This window comes from Talpa occidentalis, unplaced genomic scaffold (assembly GCF_014898055.3).
Source record: "Talpa occidentalis isolate TD23 unplaced genomic scaffold, MPIMG_talOcc4v2.1 talOcc4.13, whole genome shotgun sequence".
Taxonomy (NCBI): Eukaryota; Metazoa; Chordata; class Mammalia; order Eulipotyphla; family Talpidae; genus Talpa; species Talpa occidentalis.
In genome coordinates, this window is record NW_023601322.1 from 100,792,741 (window position 1) to 100,808,064 (window position 15,324).

The 15,324-nt window shown below is 45.5% G+C and overlaps 1 long non-coding RNA gene across 2 annotated transcripts; it reads left to right on the forward strand.

Annotated features, from left to right (window-relative positions):
* Positions 1-1,380: 1,380 nt before the first annotated feature.
* On the forward strand, positions 1,381-15,116 carry LOC119243684 (uncharacterized). 2 transcript variants are annotated; one of them, XR_005124805.2, is made up of 5 exons: positions 1,381-1,433; positions 2,891-3,054; positions 3,488-3,630; positions 10,356-10,463; positions 13,444-15,116. It is a non-coding gene; the product is annotated as an uncharacterized LOC119243684 (long non-coding RNA). The 2 variants fall into 2 exon arrangements; XR_005124804.2 differs by lacking the exon at positions 2,891-3,054.
* The last annotated feature ends 208 nt before the right edge of the window (positions 15,117-15,324 follow it).

Here is a 15,324-nt window from a genome sequence, read left to right on the forward strand (position 1 = left end):
GCGAGTCTCCAGCGGGCGCGCCGGGCCGCAGGGCGCTCGGGAGGACAGCTGGCCCGCGCGGCGTCCACCTTCGCCCCCTCCGCCCGCCGCCGCTGCGGCAGGGAGCGCGGAGACCCAGAGGCGCGCACACGGCTCCCCGCCCGCGCCCGCGGCGTCGCCTTGTCCCCTGGGGTCCGGAGGTGCGCGGGGCAGGCGGGGCTGCGCGCGCGCTCGGCGGCGGGGGCCACGACACGAGCAGGCCCGGGGCCCCCTCCCGCCCGGCCCGCAGCGCACAGCCCACGTGGGAAAGGCACCCCGCGGGAGACCGGCCGGCCCCTGAGGCCTGCCCAGCACCACGCACGCTCGGGGACAGGGGCGCGCAGGCCACCCCGCAGCCGCCGCCCCTCCCGCCCGTGCGCGCGGCCCCCGCGGGCCAAGAACAACGGCCGCGGCGGGCGGGAAGCGGGGTCGGGGCCCTCGTACACCGCTGGCGGCGTCGACCCGCCCGCCCCGCGCAAGCAGCGTGCGGGGTCCTCGAGGCATTGAAGCGGATGGCCGCGCCCCGGCGCCCCAGCCCCTAGCCCGATACCCGCCACTGGCCCGGGCGCCCCGCCCAGTGCCCGCCGCGCGCTCCCCGCAGCCGGCGCGGGGCCTCGGGCCGGCGGCGCGGTCAGAGACCGGCGTCTCCCCGCGGGCAATCCCGCCGGGCGGACACGCGCGCCCGTGAGCACGCCCCAACCCCGCGGCCGGGCTGGCGGGCTCCGCGGGGCGGGGAAGGGAGAGGAGAAGGCCGCCCCGTCCAGGCGGGCAGAGGGCGCCGGCACCGGCCACCGCCCACCACAACCCTGCAAACCCGGCCCTGGACGCACAGCCGCGGCGCGGGGAGGGCGGCGGATGAACGGGGCCGCGCACGGGTCCGGCCGGAGTGCCGGGCGGGTGGTCGCACACGCCGAGGGTCTGAAACGAGCCCTCCCTCGCCCGGGGGCCGGGACCGGCGCCATCTCCGTCAAAACACCAGGAGGCCACCTGCCCGGGCGCCTCCGCGACCGCGTTCCCGGGGCTCTGCCTCCGTCTGCGCACCCAAGAACGCCCCAAGTCCCCTACGCCTTGTTGTCTCTGCAACAGCTGCCTTGTAAATATTTTTACCGCAACCACAGAAGGAAAAATAGGTTAAATCACAAATCCGCATTCAAAAACATAGATCGCATAAAGCCACACTTCTTACTACCTGCAAACACTCTCAGGTAAACGTATCTCAGTCACTACAGTTATGTCGGCCACAGCTCACCATACTCATTTCCTGACGGACACATAGTCTGGCATTTTGCCTGCATGTTATGTTTTCCCTTACATGTGAGTCAAACAAACCCTGACGTGACCAGTCTGTTTGGTCACAGCTACGCAAACATCCGTCATGCACCAGTCCGTGGTAGGAGCACAACCCAAGGGGCTGGGTGAGACTCTTAGCTCAGCTCTAAAAAGATTTATATATATATTTAAAGATTTTATTTATTTATTTTTGTGCGAAGAACTGGGGTGTGGGCAAGAAGTAGGGAAGGGTGAGAGGACTCCCCAGAGACAGAGCGGGGAGCACAACAGGCGGATCCACTAAAACACACTGCTGAGGGGAGCAGCAGGAGACAGGAGAGGTCTGCCGCGCCATGTGGGTCCCCGGCCGGGGATTGAACTCAGGGGACAGTGGCTGGGGATAGCTTGATAGTGCTGAGACTTTAACCCCTGAGCCACCAGGGCGGCCCCTCTAAAAAGCTTTAAAGAGAATTATTAGGTCCCCAGGACATTTTTTTAAAAGGATGCTATGTATATCAAAGATGGACTTTGCTAGAGTTTTAAACAGAATGAATAAATACCATGGGAAAGAATGGGGCTTCACATAACCCAGAACAGATGTCCTCTCTAATGTGGAATCAACAAAAATATCTAAGAAATAAAACCCCTTAACATTAGAGTAAAATATGGTAGTAGGATTATTTTCTAATTTAATATCTCATGATTATTATCAAAGGAATCATTTTATTCCTAATAGGAAAGCAAACAAACCTGTGCACCTCTGGCCATGCTTCAAGCATCACTAGTTTGTTCACTCACTCGCTCGCTCACCAGTAACTCTTCAACACCCTCATGCGCAGCTGCTGAGCTTTGGGCAAGAAGGCTATGGAGGGAGACCCAGCAAAGCGTTGTCTCCCACAGATGTCATGTACTATTTACTCATCCATCCATTTAAATATCTTACAATAATAATGATTACTTCTTACTCTTCCCCGCCTCCCTAACACTCCTGATTATATAGCTCAACTTCTTAATCCAAGATCAATGCTCTGTAATCAAGCTCATCCAACTGTTGTTATAAATCCAACAAGTCACTTTCGTGGGACTTTTTCTTTGCTTTTGCATAAAACTCAAGTACTCTTTTCATTCTGAGACAATTTTGTTGACAATTAACATTTAGATTCACGTAGGTGAGTGACTAGCTATGATCAAGTTTATTACACGCCCCCAAACATTAACCACCAAAGATTTTAAAAATAGTAACAGAAATCCAAGGTGAGTTTTAGTGTATTTGTAGAACCTGCTCTCATGACTTTTATCAAAATGCATTATTTAGACAGCACCCTGCTATTCATTAGTCTCTAATTTGAAAGTGAATGAGAGACTCTGTTCCATCTTCTCAGAACCTGCTAGTATTTTCAATCTAGTAGATTATTTTCCAGTTAAAACACATAAACCCTTGCAAAGCGAAGTGAGCATGCAGGAAGGTAGCAATGCCCAGGTCTGTGGGCACCTTAGGAGCGAATGTGCCACGGGAAGGTTAGTGGGGGCAGGGCTCGAGCTACGCTCCATCCAAGGAGATGGGCCAGGCGCCACCCACCCTCATGATCCTCCTTTTGGTTAGGGCGGCAGCCAAGCGTGGGAACCTAGGTTAACAGGAAGACATCTCCGTCTACCAGCATGCTGAAGTGAGGGTGAAGATGCATATGCTCTTACACTTCGGGATATACATTCTCCACATGCGCCAAGAAAACCTACAAGGAGGAAGGTGCTTCCAGAACATTACTTGTAAGAAAGAAGAGATGGAAGGAGCTTAAATGTGCAGTACACACACACACAGAGGATAAAATCTATTGTGTGATACTGTAATATAAATAACCTAGATTTAAATAGATCCTTAAGCTTAAACCTGAAAATTAAATGAAAAACGTATAAATAACAGACAGACAGCTCACGTGTGAAAATTTTAAAAGCACAGGAGAATATGGTCCATGAGAATATGGTGTGAGAACATGGTCAATTACAAAATAGAAGAGATACAAAGCAACGCTAGAAGAGACATTTCTTCTAGTTGAGGAGGCAGGGAGGGATGCAGGGAGGGAAAAAAGAAGGAAGGGAAGAAGAGGAGAGTCCTCACTACATGTTTTGTGCAGGATGTAAAGTATTCAGGAGGAAAGACTCAAGTACCGTAAGGCCAATGAGATGTCTTCCTTCCCCACAGCCAGACCCACCGTGGAGGCAAATGGGGACTGACCGCCAGGCATCTGCCTGAGGAGCTGCAGATGCCATCCCTGCGCAGATAACATCCCTGATTCCACTTCAAAGATTTGTCATCTTTTTCATGCCTTAAACTGAAAATAGCAGGTGAATAAGTATAAAATAACCCTGAACCAAAAAGGGAAGGGTAAGTGATTCCGCATAAATGTAAATCACCATTCAGTTGGGAAGGAGGGAGCAAGCTGAATATATATCCTTCCAAGGAGAATTTTATTTTTACATGTTAACATTCTAGTCTTACAATGAAAAGTCATTTTGACACTTTTTACACAAAAGGCAGTGTTAAAAGCCACGGTTGGCTTGCGTGTTAGCCGGTGTCGCTGTTCTCATGAGGCACGATGCGGGGCCGCTCAGCAGGCTGAGTGGCTGCCGACCCTTGGGAATACAGCCACCCGGCCAAATGGAAAGAAGCATGACGCGGGAAAGGTGGTCGACCTCAGGAGCAAGTTCTAAGGAGAAATGGCAAACGGCAAGGAATTGTGCTTACAGGAAATGCATTTGTAATTAGCAATGTTTGAATTATCAGAAAGCCTTTATCTTATTACAGAATGTGGTACATTATTTTTTCTCAACAGTTCAAAGTAAAATCCCGTGAGTGGTAATTGACAGCACCAAAACCCCTCTCGCTGCACCCCTCCACCCCCCTCAGGGCACAATGTGCAGGTTAAACAAACATAATTAAGGCCCAAATTGCTTGCTGGGTAGCAGGAGGTGATTCTGGCAGGCCCCGATGTAGAACAGGTGCGCGCCACCTCACGCTCTCCAGCGAAACGATGGCCCTGTAGGCTCAGCACTGACCAACTGCTGGGAGCCTTGCTTCTGTGTGGGTTTCCAAGGTACTTTCTTGATGGTGGGTATACGACTAAATGTTGTTTTCCAAAGGTAGTGTTAGAAAAGCCAAATTTATAAAGCAGTTAGGCTTACAAAAAGGGGTTATAGTTCTTGGAGTTGTCAGCTACACTAGGTGAGTCAGCTCCAGGGGGATAAACCGCCAGAAAGAAGAATGAGCTTGAGGGTATCTCCTGTGTCACAGAAGGATCGCGAGGTGACTACAGCTGAGCAAAGCCTGATGCCCTCTGCTTCTCCCTTAAACACGATGAACCGACCCCAAACATCATCACAGACTTTCAAAGTAGTAGATATATTTTAACTGTTTTATGCGTTTATATAAAATCAGGTTTTCATTTTTCAAGTTATCATTTACAAATCGATTTTATTCCGTCTTTGCTGAAACTCTAGGTATCAGTTATTAGCTCTTCAGGAAAACAATTCTCGTGTCACCCCCTGTGAGCAGTGATGGGTTTGTAGTAGGCTCAAGCCTTTCTCGTTACGCTTTTTGCCTGTGAACTAGGGCCAATGAGGGAAGGAGAGAAACGAAAACATTGCCGCATGCTTTATATAGCCCCATCTTTCCCTACCATCATAATTCCACCTTCCGGACACAGTGTAATGTGAGGCAAAAATTAAATTTCTTTGGGCCTCCCTGGTGGCCTAGGTGTTAAGTTTCAGTGCTATCACCGCTACGGCCTGAGTTCGATCCCCAGGCAGGGAGCAACTCACATGGTGCGGCAGACCTCTCCTGTCTTCCCGATGCTCCCCTCAGCAGTGTGTTTCAGTGCCTTTTTCAGTGCCTGCCTGTTCTGCTCCCCACTCTGTCTCTGGTGAGTCCTCTCACCCGCCTGCACTCTGGCCTACACCCCAGTTCTTGTATGCATAAATTTAAAAAATTCATTAAATTGCTTTGTGGCGCTCTTTGGTATAAATAGCTGCCATTTAGCTTTCATGATGCTGAGTTCAGAAGTGTATTTATTAGTTTAGTTTTATTTTGATCTGATTCAATTTACTTTCCATCTCAATTTAAATCATTATTATTTCTAAACACAATGTGGTGTACCTGAAAAATAACTTCAGTTTTGGTAGAAGATGTTAGTGTCCAAAAAATGCCACTACATTCAATTACCAAACTCTAAGTCATTTCTTTAAAAAAAAAAAAAAAAGTTGTGTTTTTTTTTTGTTTTTTTTTTTAATTCAAGAGGGCAGGTTTATTATAAAAAGGGAGAGAAGAGTGAAGGACGCAGCGGGCAGAAAGAGCGCCGAGAGAGGCAGGTCAGTGGCCTCGAGCAGGTGTTGACATCCAGCTCGGTTCGCTCCCAAGGCCACTGACCACCGGGTTCGCTCAAGCAGGGAACAGGATCTCTTAGAACCCCATTCTCCATGCAAAGAAACTGCTTTCTAAGGGTATCTGACGTTTTCTGAACAAACGGCCGGCACTGACGGGCAGCAGCCCCGGCGCGGGCATCCCGAGACGGGAGCGGCGGTGGCAGGTGGGCAGGCGCCGGGCAGCGCCAGGCGGGCAGCGGTTCCCAGCACAGCAGCTGCAGCGACGCTCGCAGGCGCAGGGTCACCCCTGAGCGGCTCTCAGAGAACGCCATAAACAGAAGAACTCACACCAACAGAAATAAAGTTATGAAACAATAAGTATATTTAGAACACACAGAGATAATGAGGAAGCAATATATTTGGTATAAATAGCTGGAAGATTATTTTCTTTAATGAATGGAAGAGCTGGAAGTCAGTCTTGGGAAAACTTGGAGAGAAAAAAATAATGCAGTCACGTGTATTTTAAATTAGAATTTAAGAAGTCACCTAGGACAGAACAGGAAAACATAAGGAGATGAAATTCCTCTCATATGGAGTCAAAACTCAACCCCCAGACTCCCTTGAAGCTGGGATTCAGCTGTATATTTAACTCCACTAATCAGGCATATTCATTCATTTGAGACTTCAAAAATGAGCCACGGAAGAATTAATCTATTTGTGCAACTTCCACTTTTTCCGGCAAGAGCAGGGAGCTCGATTAAGGCCTTGGTGGCGGCGGGCTGCGCGTGAGCGATGTTGTCAGCTGCCGGACGGCCTCTGGCAGCAGACGGGGCTTGGCGGCCCTGGGGCTGCTGTGAACCCCACTTACCTTGAAGAAGCAGAATATGGCTGTTTGCTCATCAGGCAAATTCTCTGACATAGTTTGGGGTGGGGGGTAAATTCTGCTTAGGACTGAAAATCATGATTACAAATGGTGAGCCAAAAACTTGTCAAGCGTCATTACCATCCACATAGATGTTATCTATAAACATAGTACATTTTATGTTTAAAACTATTAAATTCAGTATTCTCTAAATCCACGCTTTTGAGCATCTTAACAGAATATCATTCAGCCCTCTTTGGGCGCTAAGGCCCAGCCCACAATATTACACCTGGAACACAAGCCGCGGAGCCGCCGTGGCCCTTGAGCACATGCTGGAGCAGACCCAAACACACAGATACCCGGGCTTGAAGATACCAGACTGCTTAAAGATGAAGGGTCCCTGAACAAGCCCACGGGTCCAGTACAGCAACAACACACACCGCAGAGGAAACGCCAAGAAAAGGACGGAGCTAGGGAGCAAGTGCTCTGTCCGGGCGGGGGACGCAAGAGGCAGGATGCAGCGCCGGCTGGGAGCAGGAGCAGGCCCACCGGGTCAGAGCAGAACAGCCCTCACGGAGAAGAGACAACGTGGCTGCTATCTTCTGCTGACTGTAAAGCTTAAGTAGTTGGTAGAGAAATGAATTTTAAAAAGTAAAAAGTAAAAAAAATCACCCCCAATTCCAACACACAGAAATAGGTGGTGTTATCAGACATGGCCCCGCCTGACAAATGCCCGTAACCTGCTATTGGCTGTAGCCATAAGGATATAGATGAAACAATGACATCCCAGTATTCATGCCACTTTTTGCCATTATCTCTCTCCAATCTCACCTTTTTACTAAAAATCCAGTGAAATTTAATAAAAGATTTTGAAAAAGGGGAGAAGGAGAGATGCAGACAGTAAAATCGTACCGTTTACACAAAATAGGATGGCTGAAGGGAAGCCATTTACATCAGTTGCCGTCATTAAATGGAACAGTTTGCCTTTTCCTCTCAAAGTACAAGGACTTTTAATTTATGTCAAGTGAAGAAAATCCAGCTATTTACCACTGATCAGAATTTATAAAGCAGAATGCCAAGAAGGTTTAGAAACATAGGTACGGTCAAGAATATTTCAAACAAATATGAATTAGAAGTTGAAGCTGCAAGGTTGCTATTTCATTAAGCTCAGTTTATATCAACAAACATTCAATTGGAAAAGAAATATATTTCAATGGTGAACACCAGGTGAGGCATAACAACGTAAGCATGAGTCCCCAAGGAACACCTCTTTCATCCCCACGAGTGCTTCAATGCAGCTTTCAAAACCTGAGCATGTAAGTGTTGCCACAACAATGTGATCTCTCTCTTGAGACTGGCCCTGGCCGGACATGAGCCACCTCTACTGGGCCTACAGTGGATGACAGATCACCTGAGGCCAGCCAGGGTGCCAAGGGCCTCCACATTTCTCCCAAGGTGCACAGCCACATCCGGTAGCCCCTCCATGCCCCTTAGTGGTTGCGCAGAGCCGTGAGGAGCCGGCCGACGCCTTGGTTGCTCACTGGGGCTGCTGATGCACAGCAGCTAAGTGCTACCCCACTGGACCTCCGAGTCCTGCTGCTTCACACACCTTCTGGATTCGGTCGCACTGACATCACCTGGGAGCCCGTTAGAGATGCAGCCTCTCAGCGCTGCAGACCTTCGTGTCAATAGCAACACTGTACCAGGACCCTGCTGTGGCCCTTGTGCATGCCTATAAAACTTCCCAATCCCCGTCCCAACCACCCTGCCTGCGCAGCATCTTCTTTGGCCATCTGCATAACTGTGAGGCCACAGACTCATGTGTGACTATTTTGCCCTTGCAAAAAAGTTATTTCTGCATCTCTTGATGTCACGGGCAACCCGATCTCACAGAGCATTTTAACGGTATGTTTTTGGAACTGCTTCCAGTGTCGATTACTTTACCAATGATTGTCCTGACAGAAAATAGCCAACACACGGAAAGTCTAATAACTTAAGGATGATAATAAGACTATTCACAGATATGGGTCATGACAGAATTACACGTCATGACCTTGTCAAAGCACACGCACACACGCGTGCCCCAGACAGTTCCTTTCTGTAGGACGTTAGCCCCTTTCAAACTGGGTTCTCACCCATGCATGATGTTTTCTCTATTGATTTTATTATTCCATGCTTTGACTTGGTTTCTGGAACTGAGGTGAGGAAACTAGAAAAAGGACAAAATCAAGAGAAAATAAAATTGAAAAAAAAGAAAGGAAAAGCCATGATCTCCAACAGGGAGTCAGAACGGAGAAATGAGAGCACGGAGTACAGTGCAGGTCACATGCCAGACAAACACAGGCCCGCGCTCCCGGCAGAGAGCCGCAGGATGCGCGCGGGGCGGGTCGTGGCGGGCGCCGCTTTCCCAACTTACACACCAGAAATACACGTCTCTATTCAGAGGGAGAACACTTCATAGTTCTTAGAATGACTTTGTAAAAATGACAAGTACCTAAAGCTTGTGGATTGAAAGATTAAATCCACACTGAAACTGTAAACACCATTAGCATGCAAACACCTTGTTCCAATATCAAATACTTAACAAGTCAGAAAACTAACAAAGATCTCAATACAGATCCTTAATCCCTTATCTTAAATTCTTAGGGCAATATGTCTTTTGCAATTGAAAGTTTTTTAATTTTGGAAGGCTAATACAGGGCACAGCATGTTTATAAGAAGATCCTCCCAGGGGGCCTGAGGAAGCAGCCATAACCAAACACATCAATACATCTGCGGAGAAACAGATGAATATTCACATGAAACGGGATAAGTGAAGACTATAAATATCCTCATTTCAGTGTGAAGGATGTTTACTGCTAAACATTAAGGAACTTAGGGTTTTGCTTCGTTTCACTATCCAAATTTTGGATTTTAGGATTATACTGAAAGGACTGTGATTCTACATCACATGTTTTTATTAACCAAAAACATATAATGTTTACTAATATTTATTTGGAGGCAGTAATTAGAAAATAATTGCATGCATTTAGAATATTTCCAATAAGCAGTTATGCAAGACCGGTCCACATTCAAAAAAAAAAATCAATGGATGTAATACATCCTCTACCAGCAGACTAAAGTAGGAATCAAAAGATTTATCAATAGGTGCAGAAAAAAGCAGCTGACAAAACCCAACAACCAACCACTCATGATAACCATTCTTAGCAAACAAGGAATAGAGAAGTTCTTCCTTGAGAAATTCCTTGATAAGGAAGATCTTCATAAGAAACTACCGTTAACATCATATGTAACGGTGAGGAACGAGAAGCCTATTTTGCTCAGATCAGAAAAAAGACAAGAATGTCCCTTCTCACCACTCTGTCTCCACATCACACTGGAAGTTCCAGCTAATGAAATAAGAAAACTTAAAAAAAAAAAAAAAAACACTATCGATTTGTAAGAAATAACACGGTCCTTTAAGTATAAATCACAGATCACATGATCACCTGTGTGGTAAATCTGGGAAAAAAAAAAAGAAACTGTCAAAAAAATTTCTGGAACTAGTAAATGATTACACAAAGTTTGCAGATTCAAGGTTAATATTCAAAAGTCAGTTGTTTTCCTATATGTCACCAACAAACAACTAGAAATTAAAACCAAATTACCTTTTACATTAACACCACCCAAAAATAAAATATTAGGTATATATCCAACAAAATGTGTACAAGACCCGAATAACGAAACCACAAAACTTTGATTTAAAAAAAATCAAAGAAAAACTAAATAAGTGGAGAGGTTCCCACATTCATGGATAGGAACACTCAATAATATCAAGATGTCATTTTTCTTATGTCAACTTTCTCTATAGAATCAATGCAATTCCAACAAAAATCCAGCAGTTTGGTGTGCTCCGACCATATGACATTTTGGAAAAGGAAAAACTATGAAGACAAAAAACCCTCAGTGGTGAGATGGGGTAAGTGGGGGAGGATTAATAGACGAAATGATTTCTAAGTAAGGAAACTATCCTGTATGATACTACACTTGAGGATGCGTGCCATTCACATTTGCCAAAATCTATCAAATATAAAGCATTTAGTAAACTTTAATATAAACTCTGGACTTGAATTAATAATGATGTATCAGTGCAGGTTCATCAGTTATAACCAAAATACTACTCTGGTGCAGGATTTTGACAAATGGGGAAGCTGTGTGTATGGAGGGTATGTGGCACACTGGGAACTCTGTGCTTTTTGTCAGTTTTGCTGTGAACCAAAAACTGCTCTTTAAAAATAAGAACCTAGGGCCTCCCCTGGTGGCGCAGCGGTTGAGCGCTAGGCTGCAAGGCTCCCCGCGGCCTCTGCAGCACGGTTCGGTGCCCCCAGGCCGCAGGCGAGGGTCCCACATGGCGCGCAGACCTCTCCTGCCGCGCCCGCTGCTCTCTTCAGCAGTGTATTTTGTCGGTCTGCCTGTCCTGTACCCAGCTCTGGCTCTGGTGAATTCTCTCACCTTCCCGCGCTTCCAACTGTACCCAGTGCTTGTATAAATAAATAAATAAATAATAAGAACCTACACTACAGTGGGGGGCGAGGGAGGGGAGAAGAGGGATTAGGGTCAGATAAAGGGGTGGGAATTGTATGGGGAATATAGCAAAAAGAAAATGCATACATTATGCAAAAATGAAAAATGATGTAAGAATTATATAAAATACAATAATTTATTAAAAAAAAGATAAACTCATGGCATTCGCAGCAACGTGGATGAAGCTAGAAGGAATTATGCTCAGTGAAATAAGCCAGAAGTAAAAAGAAAAATATCGGATGGTTTCACTTATAGCAGGAATAGAGGGGAACCCAATAAGACATCAGTGTAAAAAAATAATAACTGTACAAACACAACAAAGCAAAAACAGTCACAGTATATGACAGATATACTGCAGGAGAGGAGGAGGGAGAGGGATCAGAGGGAGGGAGGGAGGAGCACAGGGGACTGAGGTGATGGTGCACTGGGGAAGGAAACTCTATGGGGACTATACCTGTGGGGGTGGGGGGAAACATATTGTTAAAAAATGAACAATGATGTAAGAAAATTAAAAACAACTAATAAAAAAAATAAAGCAAGAAAAATAAAGTAAGAACATAGTGCCTCCCTGGTAGCGCAGGGGTTAAGTCTCAGCCCCATGAAGCTGTCAGGAGCCACTGGAGCACAGAGTTAGATCCCCAGGCAAGCCAGGGAGGTGACCCAGATGGCCCAGATGGCGCAGCAGACCTCTCCTGTCTTCCCACTGCTCCCCTCAGCAGTGTATTTCAGCAGATCAGCCTGTTCTGCTCCCTAGCGCTCACCCGCTGCACCACCAGGGGAGGCCCTAGAAAATATTTTGAACAAACACTAATAGGACTTTATATCAAGACCCATCAGTTGCAAACAAATAATAGCTTGAAGAGAAGCTATACTTTTATTACAGGTATTGAAAAGGAGAATGGCAAAATATTAATGATGTAAAGAAATTTTCAGTAAGAACATTCAAAGAAATCTAAACAAGAAGGGAAAATATGAATATGAGAAATTAAGTAGTAAACAAGTGAAAAGTAACAAAAACTGGCAAATTTTAAGGTTGAGTTTCTGAATAGACTAAAATTATGGGAAAATAGTGACCATTCTCTTTAGGAAGAAAAAAGGACAAAGAATCATTATGGCAAATTGCAAATTTAAAAAGAGCATAACTAAATATTTTATAAACACTGAAAGATTATCAACACCTTTAAGTAATAAATACAATCAAAATAAAATTGGTGGGGTGCTAGAAAAGTTAAGTAAAACAACTAAATGAAAAATAATTTTTTTCATCATCTCATAACAGTTAAAGATACTGAATCAGACACTGAAAATTACTTCACATAGACACCTCCAAATCCAGAGGTAGGGCTTCACCAGAGAATTCTATGGACACCCAAGGACAAAATAATTCCAGTTTTAATTGTGGGAGAGTCTACAAAATACTTGGCCACCACCCTACAAAATGTTCAGTGTTAAAAAAAATACCAAGAAAAATGTGAGAAACTGTTTAAGATAATGAGATTAAATGGTCCTAGCAACTAACAACAATTCATAAAAACAGACTGGATCTTGAATCAGAGCAAAAAAGCCTATCACAAAAGACCTAATAAGGTAATTGGCTAAACGGGATCATGGACTATATATTATACAACAGTATTTTGTCATTGCTAATTTTCCTAATTTTGTTAATTGTGCTGCAGTGACATAACAAAATGTTCTTCTCGTACATGTGATGAAATTTTTAGGAGTAAAAGGTCGTGATATCTGTAATCTATTCTCAAATAGTTTGGGATAAAAATACAGAGAGAGTGAGGAATAAAGCTTCTTTGACAATAGATTAACAATGAATCATTCTTTAGACATTTCTATATAAGGAACTCGAGGAAATCCATTCAATCTTTGAACAGCTAAGCATTGGAACTCTGTCACTTTTTCTTTTTCTTGTTTGGTTGTGATTGATTTGTTTCACTTTTAAACTAATATTTGCATCCCTATTATTTACTCCACTTGAATAAAAAATACATACTCAACTTCCACACTCAACACACAGAGTATAAATTATCTCAGCCATTGGAATGATGCGTACATATTGAAATAACTCTCGGATATCTGTGTTAAGTGAAATACCTTCTAAAAGCAATTCCTGTGCCTTTTTTCTTCTGCACAGGGCAGTAGGCAGAGGTGACAGCCCCCGTGGTTCTCACTGCACTCTGCTGGCCGCTCTGCCTTAGAGACCGGGCTCAGAACACGCTGTGAGATACGCACTGCTCACAGAGGAGCATGGTTTGTTCCTTACAGTAATAATAACATTTCCATTTAGTTGCTGATTTTGAGAAACCAACAGTAGTCTCATAATGTTGAGGGGTTTTTAATTGATTTTCATTCTCTTGAAAATCCAGGAAATCAGGCATTCTTAGCATTCTTAGCTCCATCGAATGGCATCAACTGTCTGGGAACGGAGAGCTGCTAACTTCTCTACAGATCACTCAGCACAATTCAGGTGGTGAACGGAGAGAGCTGTAGGGACGATGACTTGTCAATTCAGGCCATGGAATTAATGACGCTTATGAGGGTTCCCATCTACTTGCTCACAGAGGACTCGGTTCGAAAGGTCCATGGAGACCCACTTCATGAGACGGGCCGGGAGGAGTGATGTGCGTTCACTGGGTCAGAATTTAGCAGTAAGTGGTTTGTTGGTTCTTCTTGAAGAGAAACCTAATGGCATTCGCCCAAGGCTTATAGACAAAAGTTCAGGAAACTACAGATCTGCACAAACAAGGAAACTGCAGGAGGAGGCGCCGAATGCAGAGAATCCTCTTCCTGCATGAGGACTGGCCTGCATGGCCTCCCACATGCTGGCCCTCCCCTGTGGCCTGGGTGGTGAGTGACAGGACTCTGACCCACTCCGTCCCCCTGCAGTTCAGTTTCTCCCTAATTACCAGCTGGCCATTTAAAGAGCTAGTTTTCCAACAAGGCACAATTGCACATTGTTGTCTAACTTTTCTTGACCAAATTAATGGGGAGGCATCATGCAGATCTCCTGTTTACTGAAGCCATAAAGCCATCTGGTCCTGTAGCCTGTCTCTGAGCTGGCTCCTGGCCCCAGCATGGGCTTAGTGTCTTCCGTCCTCACCAGCACAGCTGCCCAGCTGCTGCCGACAGCACACAGCATCAAGTGTCTTTTTTCCCACATCCTTGCTTCGTTTTCCTTTGTTCCAGTTTCTGTGGGATCACCTCATGTGCAGCCCATACAAGGCAGTCCATTTCCAAATGTCCTGTAGATTTCTCCCAAAAACCTTGCAAGTATTTCCAGCCTTAACCCAGCACTCCTAAGTGTCTCAGAGACAGAAGGTGCATTGGAGGAAGCTGCAAGGACACCCTCGGTGACCCGGCATAAGGGTGCGACCAGCACTTTCAGGGCGCCGGGCATGTGCCCCACAAACTCCACCTCCATGTGGGGAGCTGCAGGCGTTCAAGTCCGGATCTGGCACCCCCCCAGAGTCATGGATTTCAAATCACAGATATTAGGAAAAATGAGACTGTTGCCATTGAGTAACTTGATAAGTATATACAATTGTCATGATAACTATACAGAGTTATATTCTTTAATATAAGAATATATTATGATGTTATAAGTTTAGATATTTCCTCAAACACTTTGGTGTTCTTTAGCATAACACCAACCTCCAAATTCTAGCAATTTCTGCTCATACTTAGTCAGTGGAAGTGTATGTCTGCACCTACACTCTCTCCAAACTCAGTCATGGCAGCTAAACCCTTGTGGCATAGCAGCAGGATTATGACCTTTCTTAGCCCCGAAATACCCTCAAGGGCAAGTGTCAAGGGGCACTGCAGGTGCGCAGCACTGATCTCACCGTCTACATGACTCTGAGCTGGAAGCAAAATGAATGTCTCTGGTTCTGGTGCTTTGGGCCAGTAAAGAAACGCATGCTACAGTATTTATTTTATATGACACTTTAAATGATTCCAGCACTTAAGGACGTTAAGACCACTGTAAACCATGCCACCTTCACGACATTGTGCAAACGCTGCTGGGATTAGTTGAAACTTCCATCTGTTCAGATCGCTGTGGGTTCAAGGCAACCAGTGCACATCTGATCATTTTTTTTTTTTTGAGATAACAAAGAACCAGGCATCGTTAACCTAAGAGGGGAAACGACTGTGTTCATTTTCACCCTTTTCTGGTTCCCTCTATCAGCAACTTTTAGCTGAGTGAGCTCGGTTCTTTGAATTTCCTAGTGCTTACTATTTCCTCAATT